Raw genomic sequence first — 22,734 nt, forward strand, 5'->3', positions numbered from 1 at the left:
CCAGAACACGAGTACATTTCTTTCTGGCGATAATAAACTTCTTACCCTAAAGAAAAAGGGAAAATATCCAAGAGCATTTGTTGCTAATCCAAGAGAAGTATAGTTTTGTATTCTGGAATATCTGTTCCTCAAAGACCAGTCATGGATTTTTTGATATATGTTTCCTGGTTCCTGTTTTTCGGAGGTCAGGTGACCTGGATGGAACTCTGTGGTCTGTTTTGGAAGGGGGGGCGGTTGACAGGAAGTCATACACTTACTTCCTCCTTCCTTTCCTCATGGATTCCCTCGGACAAGTACACACAGTTCACAGCTGTACCGAACGTCAAGACAAAGGATTGACTATTGGTTTTGTGTTCTTTATATTTTTTTATTTTTGAGAACTTTTATTCTATTTGTGTGTTCCGGCGTCTGCTTGTGTGCGTGTTTGAATGTTTCAAGGAACACACAAACTCTGTCGTTGTGTCTTTGGACTCAATGGATTCGCAGTTGTGAATCTGGATGTTCGGCTTGTTAATATCTAATTCATGGAATTCGTTTATTATTCATTTGAGAGCAACAAAATAGGATTTAACGATACAGTTTATGCAACAAAAACAAAAAGCATTTGAGAATCAAAAGTGTTACAAGAGTTGATATTGTAAAAAGAAATTGTACATATCTTGTATTCTATTTTATTTTTATTTATTGTTAATTATTTTTCCCTGAGTGTGAAACAGGAAAAAAGTCGTAAGATTGGTTTTATTCCTACGTTTCAACGATTCTGCTTGCAATTAACTCTCAGTCTCGGGGAAGGTGTTGTTTTATAAGGGAGTGTTTTTAAAGAACGTCCGCCATTGCCAACAGCCTATAAAGTTTATGGTTACGACTGTGCTGCGCCCCCTTAATTCCTGCTGTTTCGCCGCGCTAGGCTACTGTTTAGCACTGTTCATAAAACACAACGCTGTTGATGGGTTATACCTCGGTTAGAAATTGTAACCGGCTGCCGAGCGAGTCCTCTGGCACATGGTCAGGAGTAGTTACTGCCTTCCGAAGTGGCTGCATAGCGAGAACTTTAAAGGTGACGTGTTGATCCACCAGGTGTGAGGGTGTACACAAGCCCTGTAAATCTGCCTCTTTTGACATCACAAGTGGGCGTGTCCACCTAGATCTGTGCTGGATAGATGAGCAACGTTTGCTAGAATCCACTGGGAAGGCTGGCGGACTGATCTATCCAGCACAGATCTAGGTGGACACGCCCACTTGTGATGTCAGAAAAGGCCGATTTTCAAAACGGCCTGTAAGGGCTTATCACACTCACCCCAGGGCGCTGATAATGGCGCACTACGACGTCACTCCCTGTCTGTTTGTAAACACTGCTCACTGTGAGAGAGAGCCCTAGTGGATGAGATATATCTGCTAGCAACACTGTGGTCCTAACCTATCCCTGAGCCAAACCCTCTTGGTAATCAACAACAGAAGTTGGTTTAGATTGTCTGAGCATCCTTTAACCACTATACCAGTGACTTCCAACCGGTACTGTTAAGTCTTTTAGCAGACCCTTAAATCCAAAGCGACTTTCAGTGAATTCCGTATACAAGTCAATCAGCAGCAGGTATAAGGGTTAAGGTTAACTTAAGGTTTATCTCAAGGATGCCTACAGAAAGGGTCCCAAATACCCGAATAGAATTGTGTCTTTTTGCTGGCCAAAGTGGAAGAATCGATCAATTGTTTTCATATTTAACCCTGAAATCGATCAGCCATAGGCTGGAGGCAGGCGTTTATTGTGGACCCTGCCTTGAGCTGGAGAGCGGACATTGTGGGTTTGACCCCAGAACTGCCTAACCACTGACTAGACTATGAGACTGTGACTGTATTGGTACCAGGATGCCTGCAGCGTCTAAACACCCTGTGATGGCTCCTCAGTGCTTTGTCGTGACAATCCGCCCCTAAACCTTATCCTGCTTATGTGTGTGGGGACATTAAGAATAGAAAATAATAGATTTCAGTGAGTCCGCTATCCGATGGGTTTGTGTTTTTCCTTCATTGTGGAGGCTTGTTATCAGGCGGTGATCAATTGGTTTATAGAAATTGACTATTTTTTTTTTTGTGAAAGAGTTACTGGCTGAAAACATAGACCTCCACACATTCCCCCCAAGGTTTCTTCCTCTGTCTAAAAAAAATTGATATTTTTCTACATAAGTCTTTCTATCTTCCATCTCTTTGCTCGCTTGCGTAACGTATGTAATATGTCAACGATGTTTACCTGAAATGTTTTCAAAATGGCTCTGATTATTATTTCTTTTTTTTTTTGGACACTCTATGCATCAAGTCTTTCCCCTGGATGTTTCAGATGCTCGTCTGCATTATCTTCCCCCCCCATCAGCACTTTGAGCCCCAACCTGTGCTGTGGTCTTCAGTGAAGGTTCCTCAGTCCAACGGCCTGAGCTGCTGTCCTCTCCCTGTCGCACGACGCCGTGACCCTTGTGACCGAGTTGTCCGATTCAATCCCACCACGCGTACGATGGAGTAAACGCTCCTTGCCTAAATGCCTTGCTTAACGTGTTGGCGACACGGTTCCACACAGCTGGGGGTGGGGGGGGGGGGGGGGGGGGATAGAACACGGCCTCATAGATGAAGAGTGTGTGCCTTGACTCAACAGAATAACACGACGAAGAAAGATCCAGAGATGTTGAGAAGCGTTCTTCTTTTCTTTTTTTTTATGGCACACCTTTGGAGGACAACTTTATTTAAATTCAGGCATAGATTCAAACAAGAAGGTTTGGGTAGCTCTGGAACCCATTCACCCTAGTGCAAAACAAGACAAGAGAAGCGCTCTTCTCTTCCTGTGGTTTTTGCTTCAAGAAACTCTTGCATGTGCACCAATTCAACCTGTTGGCTGCTGTGGCTCACCTTTGTCGAAGAGGAGCAGGGCTGTATCAAGACTCATCTAGAAGGGGGGGGGGGGGGGCAAGGATTTGCATTGAATAACATGGGGGGGGGGGGGCAGGCTGTGTTCAGATTGGTCCACTTGTGCACCATTTGTGACGTCAACACTGTTGTACAAAAGCCGGTTCCCTAACTAGTGAACCACTTAATACCCATAATGCACCACCAAGGAAGTGTATCCCAGGAAGCTGAGGTCTGCACTATATCCCATGATGCTTTGCATGTTTCACCGTCATCGGATTCATCCAATGGATATGACCAGCAGCACATGTTGTTTTTTTATGCAAATGAGCGGTCATAGGGTGACATTACACCTAGTCTGCCTGCTTATGCAATGCACTGTGTTTCCAGTAGTGGGCTACTGCTCGTCAAGGTGACGACGTGATCAAAAGCATTTCAAAAGGCCCCTTTTCCCAGCTATACACTGTGTCGGTTTAATATACTACACGGCCATACCTACATCCAACGGACCCATAATTAAAGTTATGAGCTAAACCTGTGTTTTTCTACTGTGATAAAGGGCTCAGGTACTTGAGGCCTTTTGCAGGTCAATATCAACAGTCAGCCTGGCCCACATTACAGCCTTCGGACTGTTGGAAGAGAATCAAATTCATTTTAGTATTTTTTTTTTGTTCATACAAATCAATCTGCAGTACTTTTGTTTTTACTTTGTGGTGGGGGTCTTGGCCGCACTTTGTCAACGTTGGTTTTTTTAATAGTATGTTGTGGCTGAAGCTAATGCGATGCTGTCGCTCCATCGACTCGTGTATTTCCAAGCCGTTGACTATTTCTGGTCTTTTGTGGCTCAAATCGGAGTAACTATTGGACACAGGTGTTCTTTATAAAGCTGTTTCCCTTGCTGTTTCCCTTTTGCACTTTGTCATAATGCCCTTTTATCTGCTGTTATTTATAATATATAAAGTATTTGAGATGTTTATAAATCTATACCTATATGAATATATTTGTAAAGATATTTTGTGTACTGCGTTAGAGATATGTGGGAGACCGCAGACCAGCAGGGGCTAATGCAGCTTTTGGTTGGGGCTCAACTAATCTGAATATTGAATGTTTCCAAACTCAACTGCCTTTTCAAGAGTTGGCTACGCTTTGATCAATTACTGTAAAATAAACAAAAAGATATGTAGGCTTGTATTGAATGATTGGAATATATCATTATTTTTTTATGGGAAGTTTGATTAAATTAGTTCAGCTCAAGTGACCAGCACAAAAACTTTTATCGGTTGATATTGCACTGCCTGAAAAAGGTACTGTATATGTACGATTTCAGGGCTTTGATTTGTTAGAAATACCATAGCGGTGATCAGCCGAAATGGGTTTTGGTTTGGAGCTGACTGCGCCTTTAATTTAGATCTACCACCACTCCCTGCTGACTTCTGACCAATCAGGGCATCTTCCTTTATTGGTTTGGAGATTCTATGTCAACGCTTAATGGTGGACAAATGTAGGAAACTAGGGAGCAGAGATGGAGAAGATGTTTTCATGGGTTTATTATCAAATTCTCACTCTCCTCAGTTCGTTTCTGCATTCCCTTCACATCTACATAGCACCTTTTTACATCTGTTTTCTATCTTTTTCACCATTTTGTGTATCAAATTTGAAGAGCATGTCTGCGCAGTAGGCCCTTGTTATTACCTTGGACGTTGAAGGTGACAATACATAAGACTTCCAATGCATAGTTTTGGCCTGTTACGAACAAGATCAAAATATTATATTATGATCAATATTAATTTTGGCTGATACTAGACTGTCGAAAGCATGGACCAATTGTCTTAAGGCAAAGAACGAGTACATCGTTGAGTCACTAATACACCATTTCTCACACATTATTCTTGAAAATAGCCTTGTATTTATCTGTGTTTATTTGCTGTTTCTTTTTATAAAGAGAACCCAGTCCCACCCCCAAATCTCCCCATTCGGAGGCAGCCTTCCTGTTTTAAAACGTCCTTTCAGGAAGCCAATGATTCCCTTCATCTTCCTCAGGCTACAGAGCTGACCTCCCATTGTGAAGGTCGACACTGAAGACCGAGAGAGAGAGAACTCCCCCTGGGGGAATTAACGAGTACTGCACATAATCAGCTAAGAGCGTTCAAAGCTCCCTCATGTGCTAGGATTGTTTAATGGTGGGTCTTTGACATACTTTTTAGTCGCGTGTCAGTATTGTGGTATGCTGTGTTTCCATATCTTACCCCCTCCTTTGACTCATTAAGTCAAGGATACAACATCCTATTTCAACCGGAGAAACAGGCAGCTGTATTCACCCTGCTGCTTAACTGGAAAACGGGTTGGCCTGGCCCCCGAAATGTAAGCAGGTGACGAAAGGTGCAAAATGTCATTTGAAATCAATTACCCCCACTGAGGCTGAGGAAGAGGAAGGTGACGGACTGTAAACGGAGATCACTCTGCGCCGCGTTTCACTCGCCCTTGACTCAACCCAGAGAGAGGCAGTGGGGGGGAGGGAGAGTGAGAGATGGCTTCACGAATGAGAGCAGGAGGAGGAAGATGACTGTATTTGTGTTTTTTCTTCTTTGTGGCCATTTTCACACACATTCATATTCAATGGCTGGGACTCTCCCCTCTCACCTGAGTTGTTCATAATTTAAGGAGTGTTTTTACTTGATTATTATTACATATTATTCTCCTTTTAGATTTAGATTATGTGGGCCCGGAGGTTTTTATTAAAAATTAATGCAAACCTTCTCAAATGCATAAGCAAACACGACTTGTTTAACCTTGTGATAATACTGTTAATATTGATATGACTATTTAGCTGTTATTTATTGATGCTTCAAGCCAAATCCATTACAGTGAATTCAGGTAGGACTATTCAATAAAGAAGCAGGTAGAGCTAGGATGTCATTTAGTTGACACTTCAGGCCAAAACAGTTAGTTAATTCAGGTAGGACTATGCCATTAAGGAGAAGGTAGGATTAGGCTGTCATTGCGAGTGATGGGATTTGTTGACTGCAAATCCGAGTCACTTATCAACTAACGGGAACTGGGAAGTAGGCCTACAGGTTTATATGGTCTATAATATAACATAAGTGTGTGTGCGTTTATTTGTGTGTGTGTATATATATATACTATATATATATGTATATATATATATATATATATATATATATATATATATATACACTGTATCTATATATATATATATATATATATATACATATATATACACTGTATATATATATATATTATTTTGTCATTAAATGGACGGAGAAACGCTACCCTAACACCTGCTCGTTAACCATTGCATCTCAATTAACTTGAGATATAAGTGCCTGCTAAATACCTTCTCCGTAAATAGTATTGTCACACAGTTCATTCATAACCATTGACCCAGGGTTTTTCACTAGTCACAGGAAGTACAGTTGGCTCCAGCCCTGGAATTGGTTGTCTGATGTCTGTCTTACACGTCCTACCTACACATCCTTCTTACACGTCCTACCTACACATCCTTATACGTCCTACCTACACATCCTTACACGTCTTACCTACACGTCCTTCTTACACATCCTTCTTACACGTCCTACCTACACATCCTTCTTACACGTCCTACCTACACATCCTTCTTACACGTCCTACCTACACATCCTTCTTACACGTCCTCCTTCCCAGCCTTCTTACACGTCCTACCTACACATCCTTCTTATACGTCCTACCTACACGTCCTTCTTACACGTCCTACCTACACATCCTTCTTACACGTCCTACCTACACATCCTTCTTAAACGTCTACCTACGCATCCTTCTTACAAGTCCTACCTACACATCCTTCTTACACGTCCTACCTACACATCCTTCTTATACGTCCTACCTACACGTCCTTCTTATACGTCCTACCTACACATCCTTCTTACACGTCCTACCTACACGTCCTTCTTACACGTCCTACCTACACATCCATCTTACACGTCATACCTACACATCTTTCTTAAACGTATACCTACGCATCCTTCTTACAAGTCCTACCTACACATCCTTCTTACACGTCCTACCTACACATCCTTCTTACACGTCCTACCTACACATCCTTACACGTCCTACCTACACATCCTTCTTAAACGTCTACCTACGTATCCTTCTTACAAGTCCTACCTACACATCCTTCTTATACGTCCTACCTACACATCCTTCTTATACGTCCTACCTACACCTCCTTCTTACACGTCCTACCTACACATCCGTCTTACACGTCCTACCTACACGTCCTTCTTACAAGTCCTACCTACACATCCTTCTTACACGTCCTACCTACACCTCCTTCTTACACGTCCTACCTACACCTCCTTCTTACACGTCCTACCTACACATCCGTCTTACACGTCCTACCTACACATCCTTCTTACACGTCCTATCTCCACATCCTGGTCTAACGTGTTGTCACTTTTCACTGGTTTCTTCTAAGCTGTGTGACCAAAATAGACAGGAACACCCTGTCTCCACGTAAAGGTTAACACACTACCTACGCTTGTTAAATGCACAAACCAAAATGGCCCAGCCCCCTTCATGACATTTAGCCTATCTGAATTCACTGGGAGTCACTTCGGATATAATGGCTGAATAAGTGAGTAATGTGGCATTCCTTCAGTGGTTTGTGGTGATGCAGTGGTAGTGCAAGGTGCTTTTCATTCAGGTAAGCAAGAATAAGCATCGTAACACGTTTCTCTTCCAAACACACCACGATAGATAAGTGACCACAGGAGTCTCAAACAACACCTCACATTTTGGCATTAATTTTACCGTATGCTCTTCTCTTATTTTATATTCCAAGAGGATTGATGGACACACACATTGAATTTGTCATTCTGGGTCTGCCCCACCAGGTGCCACTTATTGGCATCATGTGATGTGAGGATACACCTTGTTCCAGAACCTGACTCAGCGATAACTACACTGACTCCGATTGGTCTATTAGTCAGCGGAAGTCCCCTTGAGCAGCCATTTATTGAAATCCTGATGGAATATGAAGTTGAAAATTTGTATTTTGTGATACCTTGGCAATTTAAGTAAAAGAACATTTACGAAGCACATATATTTGTTCAAAAAGGTACATAAAGGATATTTTTAGGCTTTTTAATGTCGTGAACAAGTAAAAGTGGCCACATATTGTTTTAAAAGGCCTTGAAATGTTACATTTTAATGGGTGAGTCAGATTGTTACATTGTTGATTAAATGGGAGCTATTGCCGCATCCATGACATGGTTCTGTGATGGCAAAAGCTTTGCCTTTCTATTCGGCACCTCTTGCACTCCTAACCCAGCCTTGGTTGGTTCCTTCTCATGGTTTCTTCCCTCTGGGATTTGGGGGAGTTTTTTTCCTTGCCCTTTTCAGAGCTTAGGCTGAGGGGGTGAGGGGTGAGGGGTGAAGGTGGGGTAGGCCTGTGAGGCCTTTGAGACTGTATCTGTTATTAACGGCTATACAAATAACATTGACGTGAAATTCATCAAAGGCTACCTGGCAATAATGTTTAACAACACAGATTTGTTTTTTGCATCCTGTAAAGTTTCTTTTAACAAATCACAAGATGCAAATGGACACTGGTTTACCTCAGGAATATTATTTTGATCAGTGATCGTAAACTGATGTAGCCCCTGGACCTACTTGTGTCCCTGGACCCACTTGTGTCACTAGTCCACAACCAAAATATGATTAATGTATATACCAAAAATACAGTTAACCACAATTCCTTAATTTACAGTTAAAACACATTTAGCAAACATTTTTCTAAACTCAATGATAAGTAAGCCATTGAAACCTTGTGCCTAATATTGTGGTTACACAAGATTAAACATCAGAAATTGAGAATCACTGATTTATTCATTTATTTAAAAAGGACAATGGACGGTTAGAAACAGTCCCAGAATAAACTAGAAAGACACAATTCCTCTGCAGTCCAATATGGTATTTACGATTATTCTGAGAACCTACTGTAGTCAAAACAGGTTGAATCAGGTCTGAATTTAAACTTTATAAACAGTTAGAACACACTTCCCAATACACCTACACTTTGACGAAAAATATGTGAGATGGAGTGATATTGACCCCATGGTCACACAGCATAGAGCAGTGAAAACAATAATTCATAGTCAAGTAATGTGGTTTGATTCCCAGCCAAAATTTGCCAGGTTCAAACTTCTGTCAACAGTCTGACTGTTGGCATCTTTGAGCATGATGTCAAACCCCTACCTTCTCATTCAGGACAAGAAAAATCACTTTGATTAACTTTAACATGCTGGTACAAAATGGTCCAATCTTAATGTGGAACCAAAGTCAAATTAGCCTTTAAAAACAAACCGTTATTTTATAAACCATTAAACATTATGGCTTAATGAGACAATTTATAGCTTTAAAGGATTAACACTGTGTGATAATCCAATACAAATATATAGATGACAATAAGTTAATTGTTACTAAAAAAAAGGTATAGCTTAAGAATTAATTAAATTCAATCGTTTCTAAATCAAACCATCCAAACATATCACTGGCTACTGTGATGAATGCATTTTGAATGTTATTGAAAAGATAACAGCTCAACAGTTCAATGCTGCTATACGTCGATGAATGCAGAGTTCCAGCCCAGCCAACAGCATTCTTATGATAATGGTATAATGCCGGTGGTTTAGTTAATTGTGTTAAGGCAAAAGCAGTGGGCACCTATTGTCAAGCACTCTCCTGGGCCCAAAAGAAAGGGCTGGATTATTGGGCTATACAACTATTTATGGGACCAGTTTCAAAACACATAGGCTATATTTGCCTTTGAAACAAAAAACACACCCTATATCCTGATATCCACAGTTATGTCGGTTTCCTGTGAATGATATAGACTATGTGAATAGTTGGATAATTTACATTAATTTTAAGAAAAATCCACACACACACACACACACACACACACACACACACACACACACACACACACACACACACACACACACACACACACACACACACACACACACACACACACACACACACACACACACACTTGGATTTGGAGAAATAGCCTGCTTTAATATGTTGTTTTTGCTGGCTTATATGTATAGCACCATCAATCGAATTGTTACTGGGCGGGAAAGGCCAGTCATTTTGGCCCTGATCAGTGTCTTCCCCAATCCAAAACATCAACCACCTAATTCAGTTACTTCATTCCACCGACAGCTAAAATATAGGCTAACAACAGATAAATACACTATATTTTAAATATTAGTCTATCGCCCATCAGGGCCTGTGTGTACGATTACAGAAATGTAATCTTAACAACAAGTAGGCCTATAGATGAACCATGCTTTCCCCTCATTGTCACTTGTTTGAAAGTTTACTTGGCTAACTACAGCGAAGCAATACCTTCCAAACTGTATCGCATTTAGAAGCCTAAGCTAAACATTCCGGGGGAAATAATGTAACACAATATGTTTAGAAACTAAGGGACTAGCTAGCTAGCTAACAGTTAAACCTTTCTGCTGCCCGTTATCCCAACGGTCCCAGCAAGATACCTCCTCTAGTCTAGTGGACGGTATGGGAAACGATAGTATTACTATTGTATTATGATACTATAGTATATTTTATTGGGAGTATTAGCTTAGTGTTGTTCTAATAACGTAGGCGTGTCTGTGTGCTTTTATCAGGGAGGAACCGTGTCCTTGTGCTGAAGGGGAACCTGGGCGAGGAGAGGGGAGATGAACCTCCGGGGCACGAGGCTCACGGATCTAAAGTAACGCGATGCTTAATGTTCGGGAGAATACTGAAAAAGTAGTCCGTCGAACTCCAGACAACTCAAACACCAACTTTAGTTGTTACTGAATTATAGTTTAAAATGAATAGGGTTTTTAAAAAAACCTTTGTCAATGGCCTTAATGGTGGCATCAGTTGAAAAGAACTGCGATAGTACAATAAAAGCAAAAGAACAGACTGCAGATACGTCCATGTTAACGTAAAAATCGGTCATTAAATGCCTAAAGCCATCCAAACGACTGCCCTATTATATTACTCTACTAGTTTGGTCCCTGCATACTTTAATGTGTAGCTTATCTAGGTTATAATATAAAATATGTATACTATGCCATATAAATATTATTCCACCCCTGACTATTCAGTGAACACGAAATCGGGAACACGAAAGGGTGATAAGTTGAAAAGTTGCGCCAACGTCGTGTATTTTTTATTGAACCGGCGGAGCCCGTGTCCGCGTGCGCGTCACCGGGGCCCGCTGCTGCACATGGGAAGCAGAAGTGGCACTCTCGCGCACAGTAGCGCCATAGCAACGAAGTTGTGGCTGCACCTGCGCGCGAGGAGAGACAGAGAGTAAACTCGCGCCACCGCCGCCAGTGATTAGTCAGCGGAAGCCTCCGTCTCGCGGCTCTGCTGTTAAACACGCTGTGGCCGGCAGGCGATGGAGGGCAGCCTGGTGCTTTCCAACAGGTAGCACAATAGGCTGTATAGTGTGATATATATTCGAGCTGAATTGATGTGTAACTCCTTTTTTTTTTTTGGGTGTTTTATCAAAGCTATGCAGTTTGACCTATGCATCTAACTGAACCTGCGTCCAACTAACCGAATGCCATTTCAGCATATTTTATTATGGATACATTTAATTATTAATTTATTTGTTTGTTGGTTCAATCCGAATACGTTTGGCATGTAAGTAACTAACTTTCAGAAGCATGTCTCAATATATTTAATTAGTAGCACTAGTAAGTTGAAGTAGCAAGGCTGCTAGGTTATATTAAAAGTTGCAATGTTGCGGATGAATTATGTTTACATAATTTGCACGAAGCATAATCGTTTACCAATCGTTTCATACACAGGGCATTTATATAGGCTACACAAGATTTGGCTAAAAAACGCAGGCTTTCTATTATGAACCGACTGGCGTAACAATGTTCGCTGGACTGAATATTCCCAAATCAATAGAAGTGCATTAAAGTAGATCAGGCACACGCCACTCATTCACGCATTTATACTGATTAATTGGATAATCCATGGAGGAGGAGATCAATCAACGAGTAGCCATGGCAACCCTTAATTTATTTGGCGTTGCTCGTCACCAACCTTTATTCTAAAAACAATCCATAGCCTACTCCAAAAAAACATTTGCGCATTTATATCCAAATACTAAACATTTAAACACTCGTTTCGGGGTGACAGTGGGAAGCCCTTGCGCACTGGTGAACCACAAACCGGGGACCCAGTCCACTCAAACTCCTCACCACTTAGTTTGTCCCGGTCAAACATTTCCCCTTTTTTTTTTTACCCCAGACAATCACAAATTCAAAGACGCCATTTCCCGACTAAGAGGTGTCCGCTTCACTTTCCTCGCAAAAGCGATATTTTTTTTGTTTTGGGGGGTCCATTGAGAGACACAAAAAAGGGGGCAGCTGCTCAGAGGAACTTGTGAAGAGCCATCGGCGCGACCCGGCGTAATAAACAAACCTCCGGCAGCGCGAAGCTCCAGCAGCTCGGCCACAGCCAGAGACGGACGCGGACCCCGAGAAGGTGGCACGCACACGGCTAACGCAGTCACAAACCACCACTCGAAACGGCCTTTCCCGCCCGCGGAACCGGCAAATACCCAGGTAAGAACTATTCTGGAAACCTTTTGCTTCATATTGGCTCTTCATTTGAGCGATACGAGTGCGGGGTAGAGGTTTAAACCCGCTGGCGCCGCCGTCTTCCCGGACCGAACGCGGTTGTTTTGTGCAGAAAATGGCGTCATCGCCCTCTTGTTCTGCCCGGACTAGGAGGGAGAGAGCGACGGTTTCAGCGGCTCGTAGCGGCTCCCCTCGGCGGTTTTCGCGACGGGGGGCTACAACTAAATGTGTTCGTTACTGCCTCACAGTTCAAATAGTATCCGGGCCGACATTTTTAGTCGATAGGTGGACGCGCAAAAATGGAAGGAGTCGCCAGAGTCCTGTGCGCCAAGCGGCTTCGTTTTGGAAAAGGTGCCACACCGCCGCAAAGCGCAGCGCCCCACAGATACGCTTATACCGCTCCGGAAAGGTCTTGAACGGTCCGTATATTTCCGATAGATTCAGTAATATGGTGGGGAAGGCGTTGGACGTGGTCGTGACAGTGTCGCCTGCAGTCTTTGTGTGTGTTTAATTCGGGTTATCTCGTTTTTACGCCGCACTCCCCACGCCATGCTGCTACCCTTCCGAAGGGGCCTCCGTGTACGGGTTTGAAAGGTGCATTCTGTACCCAGTTTGTTCTTTTTAATCAAGTTAAGCTCCTTTAATCGTCTAAACTATCGGCCTTTAGACTGACAACATCACCGTGCAAATGGGAGATTTTCGTGGTGGGGGGGATGATGGGATAATGGGGGCGATGCGAATCGTGCCATGAGCACTAACGAACGGTACCAGCTCTGCGCCGTGGCTGCCTCGTTGGCCAAAGCAGGGCAGCCCGAAAAAAACAGTGTGTCGGGGCGAAATCACGTAGTTAGCATCAAACTGGGGACGACCAGGGCTGCACATCGCTACTGCTTTGCGCCGAGCCTGATGGTGGCAGCTGCTCACTCCGTCGCGATAGGTTGTGTTTTTTTGTGTGCAAAAGGCGAACCCTTTTGTAAATAGTTGGGGACTCTAAGGTGCAACAAAAAGGCTCAACACAATACTATTCACGCGGGGTCCTTTCATCCCCCGGCCTGCCTGTGAGTGGATGCATGCAGTCCCAAGTTCCACTCCGGCTGCCCCTACTGTCTTTCACCGTCATCTGCGTGCATGCGTCCTAGCAGGACGTAGCCAAGCTGCACTAGCCTCCTCCACCACCACCACCAGACAGAGCGAGGAGGCCACTCGGGCTTCCCATATGTCCTGCGTAGTTCCTCCTCGAACCAAAAACTCGAGGTCTGATTTGAGGCCCCGGCACGTTGCGATATCCCCACCCCCCACCCCACCCCACACCACACACACACACTCCCACCCACCACCACGTCGAAACCACCCGGATGCGTGTGCACTGTGCACGGGATGACTCCTTTTCGCACCGTTTGATCAAGTTCCAGACCAACACTTATGCAACCGAGAGCCTCGCCGATCCGGGATCGAACTGCCTCGTTCTCGACCGCCCCATCATCGGTCCTCTGTTTCGCTGCCCTACCGCGATCCAAGTGGACATTTTGGTGTTCGCGTTTCGGAATCGGGACTAGTCGCGAATTAGAAAGCTGTCATTCGATAATCAAACGGTGCCGTTTGCGTCACCGCCTGCGGCCCGCGCTGCACGCCCATGGGGGGCGATGGAGTTGCAAAGTAAGGGCTGTGGTGGGGGTGGTGGTGGTAGTGGTCCGTGCTAACGCTACACCCCGCTGATGACAAGGAACCGACGGATACCCGGTTGCTCTGAGGGGGACAGCGTTCGCCGTGCGCTCTGCTATGTCCAAACGGTGTAGCGATCATGTGGAGGTTTACGAGAGGGATCGCTCGATCCTTCTCCGGGATCATAATTGTTGTGGAGGCACCGTGCAGATGCTCATCGTTCGTGGCTGGAGAAGTGGATCGCCTAGATATTTGATGGATCAGCGATCTCTGCTCGCCCTGTGGTGCTTCCTCTGTGTTGCTAGTGCGTGCATGAGGGCTATTATTGTGTGACAGATGGCTCGGTGATGTATTTCGGTCATGCGGGACGAACGCACCGACTCGATGTGGATAGGACTGTAGACCCTGCGTGAACGGTGCACTAGGTGATGAAACGTGGAGCGTAATCCGCGGTTCCCATATGCGTTTTCGCTGGCCACAGTGCGCCACGCGTGTCTGGTTTAGAATTTAACTGGGCGTATTATCATCTGGGTGCTGCTCTAACGCTGCGCCTTTTGGGCAGTGCGCGTGGGTCCCCTGCTCCCCGTTACTGTTCCAAGTTGTGTGTGTGGACACACATTCTGTGTGTGGAGAGTGGGTGTGAATGTGTGGTAATGTATTGATATCACGTGTTTCCCTGGCCCCGTTACTGGTTGAGGCACCCTGACCCTTGTTTTGTCTTTGTAATGTGGTGTCAAACTTGCAGTTTTTATTCATGTGTTTTTTTTATTAAGCTTCACATATAAGGTGGAGCTGAGGGCATCACAATATGTGAACACCTTTTAAAATAAACCTTAAACCATACCTGCTTAGTTCAGTATTCCCCTAATTCAATTTATTCATTTATTTTTGTATATTTTCATTGTATTGTTAAGCACCCTATTGCAAATTTGCTCGAAAGGCGTTATATAAATAAAGTTTGGTTCGGTAAATGTCTTTAACATGACACTAAAACACTAAGTATACAGTGGGATTTTACTGGAATTCTTTATATGTATAAAAAAAAGTCCTGGATATGGTGTGTGTGTTTGAACTGAAACCTCTCCTGCAAATAGTTGAAGTGGTGACACGTTAACTTCCTACACATGCGGCGTAAAGTAACTGAAGCCATTCATTGTAACTAGGTGCAGCAGCAGAGTTTCAGATGTCCCAGGACACCTGAGACTAGTTATCTAGCTTAGCCTGTGTTTACCAAAATTGATGATTTCCTAATTGTGGCTGACCCTTCTCCTGATCCTTGGCTCACATCCAAATCCGATGAGCACCAGAGAGAACAATACAAGGTATAAATAAGATTGTTTTCCTGTCCGATGCGGTGTAGGAGTGTTAGGTCAATAACTTGAAGTCGACCTGATGTATTTGAGGCCCCTTGAAAAGTTGTCAAACACAAATCAACTCTAGGATTTACGGTACAGTACCGTAGTGGGCAACTTCGACCCATTACTAGACCACCAGCTGTAACCACAAACTAGACCATACGGAGTATAAAAATCAGGGGATCAGGCCTGTTACGGTTCAAATAGTAGCAGTTGGTGTAAGGCCTGTGTGTTATGTGCACACACGGCCGCACTGGCTGCCTTATAGCGGCGATAGATCTAGCTTGTGTGTGTGTGTGTGTGTATATTTGTTATTTTTGGTTTTGCAAGAATCAGGCTTATAAAGATCCGAGTTAAGCCTCTCTTTATTAGGACAGATGGCAAAACCTTCCCAGCGCCAGCCTGTCAATATCGCGCACCGTCTTCCCCCCCCCCCCCCGTCAAAACAACGTTCGATAGCGACGATTCAGCCATCTTTAAGCACGAACCGAGCCTCGACACTCACGGCACCAGTCATGCCGCTTTCACACCAAAAAGAACCGAGAGCCAGCTCCGGGCTGGTGCTAGGGCCAGTTCCAAACTGGTTCCAGCCTTACCCCAGTTAAGAACCGGTTGGTTTCACACCGGCAAGAGCCAGCCATGGAGCCGGCGTGAGCAACGTCACTGCAAACGTCTCCGCTAGTGAGCTTGGACAGAAGCATACGGCCGACATCTTTCTTTATTCTGGGTGGAAATAGTAACATAGTTACGCCATTAAATGCGTTTATGGAAACATTTTTAGCGAGAAATGTGCATTTTACTTTCATAATGTTCGCTCGGTGAATGTGAAGGATGTTTGGTTTGATAGTTATGACGAAGAGGGAACGCTCCGTTCACTTGCATGGACATGGACTCATCTGGCTGCGTTGGCGCGTTGACGCGTTGAACCACCACACAATGATCAAGCGTCAGGTTAGGCGCGCAGAAGAACCCTCGCGCCAGTTTCAAACACAACAACAACAATTTCGTCTTCGATTCAATCCGTGTATGGTTCGTTCTTTGAATATTCCGATTTAAAACAAAATCAGAAAAAACAAAAAAGAACCATACACGGATTCACGTCCATTGTTTACTTCGGTGTTTTAAAAAATGCCGGTCTTCGTTGGTCTTCCTGTTTATGAAGGTACGGATAACTCCTCCCCCTGCCCCCGGCGTAAAAGCGGTTCTAGTTCTAGCCCAGCTCTAAAGCGGGGCCAGAGTTGAACCGGTTTTTAGGGGCCGGAGCCGGTTCTTTGGCGGTGTGAAACCAAAGCCCTGGCCCTAGCTCCGAACTGGCCCGGAACCGGCCCCGATTTTGCGGCGGTGTGAAAGGGGCATCAGCCTCCCGCGTCCGTCCGTCCGGCCGGGCGGCCGGCTGCTTGCTCCACACCGCCCGGGGAAGCCGAGCGAGGGGTCCGTGCAGGGCGGCGCAACAGACCAGCCTTTGTAATGGGAACTGTTGGGGGAACGGGCTGGAACAACGAGGGTCCTCTTGAGTCCGAGAAAGGTGACCGCATTGGAGCATGTTGAGGGCCGGCAGGTTGTTGTCTCCCCCCCCGGGCGGCCGGGTGGAGGCGCTGAGACCACTTACAGGGCGCTCCTGCGGCCATTCATTCTCTCTCTCTCTCTCTCTCTCTCTCTCTCTCTCTCTCTCTCTCATCTCTCTCTCTCTCTCTCTCTCTCTCTCTCTCTCTCTCTCTCTCTCTCATCTCTCTCTCTCTCTCTCTCTCTCTCTCTCTCTCTCTCTCTCTCCTCTCTCTCTCTCTCTCTCTCTCTCTCTCTCTCTCTCTCTCTCTCTCTCTCTCTCTCTCTCTCTCTCTCTCTCTCTCTCTCAGTGTAAAGTGAATTGAACGAAAGACAGCAACGTCGCCCTATTCTATCGTAAAAAAGTTATAAAATACTAGAAACACAAACAATTCTGTCCTTTCTCGCTCTGTTTCTCTTTAACCTTTTCATCCTCTATCGCTGTTTTTGTACGTCTCCCTACATCTCCTCCCTCTGCTTAAACCTCTCTGTCTCTGTCTCTGTCTGTCTCTCTCTCTCTGTCTCTGTCTCTGTCTCTCTCCCTCTCTCTCGTTGTTCGGTCAAGCTACCGGGTTCGATCCCTGACGTCCACGGTCTACTTTGAGGGGTTATCTGAGACACCCACCTGCTCGTTAACGACCCTGACGTGTTTTTAATTAACCCCTAACGGCCAAAAAAAAGTCTCTTCACTAAACAGTACTCATAGGAGTGGTATTCTGTAACACTGTATTTGTCCCGTTAGTTCACCTATTGGATGTGGGGTAGCCTCAATTACAGTCGTAGCATGTCAGCGCAGAGGTGTACCGGCGACAATCCAGGGTTTATCTAGGTTAAGCCACAGCAGCCTAGCGCCTCTGTGTGTCCTGGAAATTGGCCGTCAAACATCTCAGATACACACACACACACACACACACACACACACACACACACACACACACACACACACACACACACACACACACACACACACACACACACACACACACACACACACACACACACACACACACAGTTTTACCCTCCTATTGATCATCACTGGGGAACACTATTCTCTGTACACACACACACACACACACACAGTTATACCCTCCTATTGATCATCACTGGGGAACACTATTCTTTCTACGCACACGCACACACACACGCACACACACACTGTTGTGATTAGCGCAAGCTATGTCCACCTGCGGCGTTGTGCCCTGGCCCTTTGAGGCGTCTTTATGGTCATACCCTCTGCGTATTCCCTGACCGAGCAACTTCTTACCGTAAGAGAGCCCCAGGCCCAGAGATTGGATTGCAAGTCATGCAGGAACAGGTGGATCTTTATAGCAGAAAGAGAGGCTTATAAACCACCGCTGTCTTCATAATAAGTATAAACGTGTGTGGCGATTACATTCAGGGGATGATGGTTTCCAGATGAAATCTGGGAAGGATCCCGGGATCCTGAGACGTTTTGTAGTCTCTGGTTGTTCTGTGGTCTTCCTTCTTCTCGTTTTTGGGTTTGTTGTGTGAGCCCCGTGTGCGTTTGGGACTACACCTCTCTATCTGTCGGCTCAGATGATATAAAGCAACATAATATCTGGATATCATGGTTAATAACTATCATGAACAAGACAGTACCCCAAGACAGTATCTCATAAATCTAGCCGGGGTAGGAGCATGTTTTTGTGGTCTGATGTGGTTTAGCACTACTGCAGGGCGTTTATATGGTAATACTGACGCTGGCTTTGGTTTAGAATCACATGGTGAGATGTTGATGAGTGCTGCTGTGTTACAATGCAAGGAAAAGTCTTAAACTACAACCAATCATCTGTTAGATGACGGTCAGGAGGACACTGTTGGGCTGAATTGGTTGAAGGTTAACCCAATAGTTTATGTATTTATTTTTGTGCATTGATGGGGGAGGGAAATCTTCTTTGGAGACAGGTTTAGGCGTTTTCTCACATAGGTGTGTTTACACAGGAAGCTAGCCTGAGCACATGGACTTGTAGATTAGAAAAGGAGCTCCCATCCTTTGAGACACTTTTAGAGCTTGCGGTAGTCACAGTTTAATTCAGGGGGGGGGGCAGCCAGGGGAGTAAACAGGGGGGCAGGACCCAGTAGTGGCTAGGTGTACTCTCCCATCCGTAACGTCCTGGGTTCAATGTCCAACGTTCACGTCCCACCCTCCCAGGCACTCTTGAGCAAGGTTCCAAACCCCTATCTGAACTTTATGTCCTCCAAAACGAAAATATCTGATTGTCCCTTTGGAAGAATGCGTCTGATACACTACTAAATAGTTAATGCAGCCTAAAAGTTAAACTGACCCACAATCACATAGATGTTAGACATTGAGGAGCTGTGACTGTGTCTGGAGAACACAGCTACAGTGGAATGAGTCATGGACGACGCCGTGGGAAAGCACAATGTTTCCCCTACTTCCCCATGTGATTACTTGAAATTAGGCCGTAGTAAATATGTGCATGCTAACAAGGACCCGCCTTCCCCTTACGAAGAACCGTGCACTATAGCATTAACTCCTCAGTCAGTCTTGCAGGCTGAGGCTCCCCCCCCCCCCCCACAGTATAACTCACAGATGTGCTGTCAAACTTGATTATGTCAGAGAGGCAAGATTGACACGAGAAACATCATCAATGTTGACTCCAATTATAAATCCATCGATTCATTACTCATCCACTCACTGATGATCCTAATGGCGTCGAGGGTTGAACGCGGCTAGAGCTGAATCTCGCATCGACGCATATCCTCCAGGCAGCTGAAGGATGCTAGTCTTGGATATATCGCCTTGCAGCCGACTGTGATACAGCTCTGCTAAACATGATAGATATCTCCACTTTACCCCCTATCCAAAAACCATTGAAGATGATTGATGAATAAAGTCGTCCATACTACTCACAAAAAACGATGGATGTTTTAGGAAAGGTGATTGATATTTCTGGCACATATTTATCCGCATACACTTTCAAACGTCTCTCAAGGGGGATTGTATTACGCTAATTGTTTAATACACAACACGTGCAATATCAGCCAATACTTAAAGGTTGGGTATGGAATTCTCTTTTTTGGCCATTTTTGCAAAATTACTTGAAATACTTATCATAACCCACTTACAGCCACTGAGTTGGAAGTACTGACATGAAAATTAAACAAGTCAATCATCTGTGAAACGGGCAGACCTCGAAAAACTCCAGCCAATGATTTCCAGAACCACCGAGTGGCATTGGACAGTAGGTACGTCAATCAAACTGTCGTACTTCACTCCCCCAACGCGCGTGACCCCTTCGTGCACGTACTCAAAGCTCGTGACCCAGAGCAAGCTTCCGTTTGTTGTTATCCTGCGGTAGCTACTGGAGCTAGTTAACTAGCTAATCCACATTTGGACCTAGCACTAGAAGACAACCCTAAACTCCAATCTGTGTTCGCGCTCGTGCATGATTGCGCGTCCATGTACTTGGAATGGGTGGAGTCAGAGTCAGTGTTGAAGGGAAGGGGGTAGGACCATTTGAGTTGTGTACTTTCAAAATCTGCTGGCGTTTCGCAAATCCCATACCCCACCTTTAATAACAATGGCGGGCTCGAGCGAGGGCAGGGCTGTGTGGGGGTCCTCACCAGGAAGGAGTTGGCATCCCATAGGAGGCGTTCTGCCCCCCCCCCCCCCCTCTCACCATAGACATACAGAGGCAGGAGAGGCAGGCTAACTGGCGTGTAGCAGCACTTGGGTTAGATGATATTGGAAGACGTTATTGGCCATCAACACTTGCAGATCAGATTATTTTGACAGAGGCTTCCGCTTAAAGACGATTAGGTTCTGCTTTGCTGGTGGGTGTTTCCCGATTCCAAAAGCCTGGTAAGCAGAAATAGAGTTGGTCCAAGTACGTGTCGTTAAGGAGTCCCAACACCTGTGCTTATGTTTCTAATGCCCAGGGTGCAGTGTTTCCCACACATTGACGAGACTATGGCGGCCCGCCATAGTCTAATTTCGGCCGCCATAGTCTCTGCGTGCACATGAATTATTATTATTATTAAAAAAAAAAAAAAAAAAAAAAATATTTTTTTTTTTTTTTTGCTCAGGCGAAGTTTGAAGACATACACCCCCCCCCCCCCCCCCGTCAACAATCGCTCCATACCCCCCCCCCCCCCGTCAACAATTGCTCCATACCCCCCCCCCCCCCCCCCCCCCCGTCAACAATCGCTCCATACCCCCCCCCCCCCCCCCCCCCCCCCCCCCCCCCCGGTCAACAATCGCTCCATACCCCCCGTACCCCGTCAACAATCAACAATCGCCCCATACCAGCCCCCATACCCCCCCCCCCCATAGTCTCCAAAATTTCTGTGGGAAACACTGGGGTGGGTTATTGAATAGGTATTGAATATGTATTGAGGGGTCTATATGACGTGAGTGCGTTGATGGCTCTGCAAGGATGCAGTCTAAATGTCCCGATGAAGTCATCTCTTGACAGTTGAACATCTTAAATGTACTTAAACGAGAACGCTGTTGTTGCTCTATGATGTCCAGTCATGGTTTGAGCAGGTGTAGCGAGAGCTGTGTGTGGGTGCGGGTGTGATGGCGCGCAACAGGTTGTAGATAAGATGATCGCTGAATCCGAAATCAATCATCGGTTTTGTAGGTCGCTGAAGGGGGATTTCAGTTATCAGTTATTTCATTGGTTTTTCATTTAAAACTTGACCTTTTTAGTTTCAGCGAGCCCGATAGTAAACAAGGCCCCTACAACATTGCGTCTCACCTCATATCCCAAGCCTAGCAGCAAGCACTGAGCCAGGTTATGTTCAGAAGTTTAGCCATTCCTCCCTCCATCACCACAACAACCTGATCTGAGAAAGCCTCCCCTTGTTAAGATACAATAACAAATCACCACCACTCCTGTCTTCGGTTGCCATGGAAATTCACAGACCACTGGGTCTATGAGTGACTTGTTGGGGGTTTGTCTTCGATGTGTTGTTCCAGTGGGAGTTTATATTAATAAATGCTGTGTGTGTGTGTATGTATATATATATATATATATATATATATATATATATATATATATATATATATAGGACTGGTCATAGAGATTACAAACTACAGGTGTGTGTGGGTGGCTGGGTCCTCCTGGCGGTTTTGACACTTTGAGTTCGGCTAGCTTAAATGTCGTCTTAACTTCTTAACTTTACTTGACTGCATCTTATCTTCAAACAATCTATAAACAGAAGCCGTTTGGCGGAAGCTTTTATCCACGGTGTCTCACAAGACCATCAGCAGTGTGTTACATATTTTCGCCGTGAATTGTCTACAGTGGGAGTTCCAACACCAAGCCTGGCTGTGTTTAATGGTCTCACAAGATGAGCTACACAGAATGAATGGTCCTACTGGTTTAGCATAGTGCAGTGATCCCATATGTTTCTGATCTTATAAGACGGTCTTAGATTAGAACAATTAACAATGATGCCAGATTGACGAGAGCGCTGTGTGCAGTATTTCTTTTCCAAATGTCCTGGTGCAATGCACACTGTAATAATTAATAATAAATAACAAATTGGCAGTTACAGAGGTAAATAACACATTTTGAAAGTCGATTTTTGTGTCCACCTTTACTTAGCTTTCTCCTTGATGATTACCAAACATGGCATTATTAACT

At 44.8% G+C, this 22,734-nt stretch overlaps 2 protein-coding genes across 2 annotated transcripts in view; both read left to right on the top strand.

Annotated features, from left to right (window-relative positions):
* The window catches only part of atxn7l1 (ataxin 7-like 1), a 20,274-nt gene extending 17,690 nt beyond the window's left edge, over positions 1-2,584 (top strand). The window contains exon 12 of the mRNA XM_056579051.1: positions 1-2,584. This exon is cut by the window's left edge and continues 247 nt beyond it. The gene's annotated coding sequence lies outside the window, so the exon portion shown is untranslated.
* Positions 2,585-12,069: 9,485 nt separating this feature from the next.
* LOC130372891 (zinc finger protein 800-like) overlaps positions 12,070-22,734 on the top strand; it is a 35,916-nt gene continuing 25,251 nt past the window's right edge. The window contains exon 1 of the mRNA XM_056579052.1: positions 12,070-12,524. The gene's annotated coding sequence lies outside the window, so the exon portion shown is untranslated. The remainder of the gene's footprint in view (positions 12,525-22,734) is intronic.

Source organism: Gadus chalcogrammus, chromosome 19, assembly GCF_026213295.1.
Source record: "Gadus chalcogrammus isolate NIFS_2021 chromosome 19, NIFS_Gcha_1.0, whole genome shotgun sequence".
Lineage (NCBI taxonomy): Eukaryota > Metazoa > Chordata > Actinopteri > Gadiformes > Gadidae > Gadus > Gadus chalcogrammus.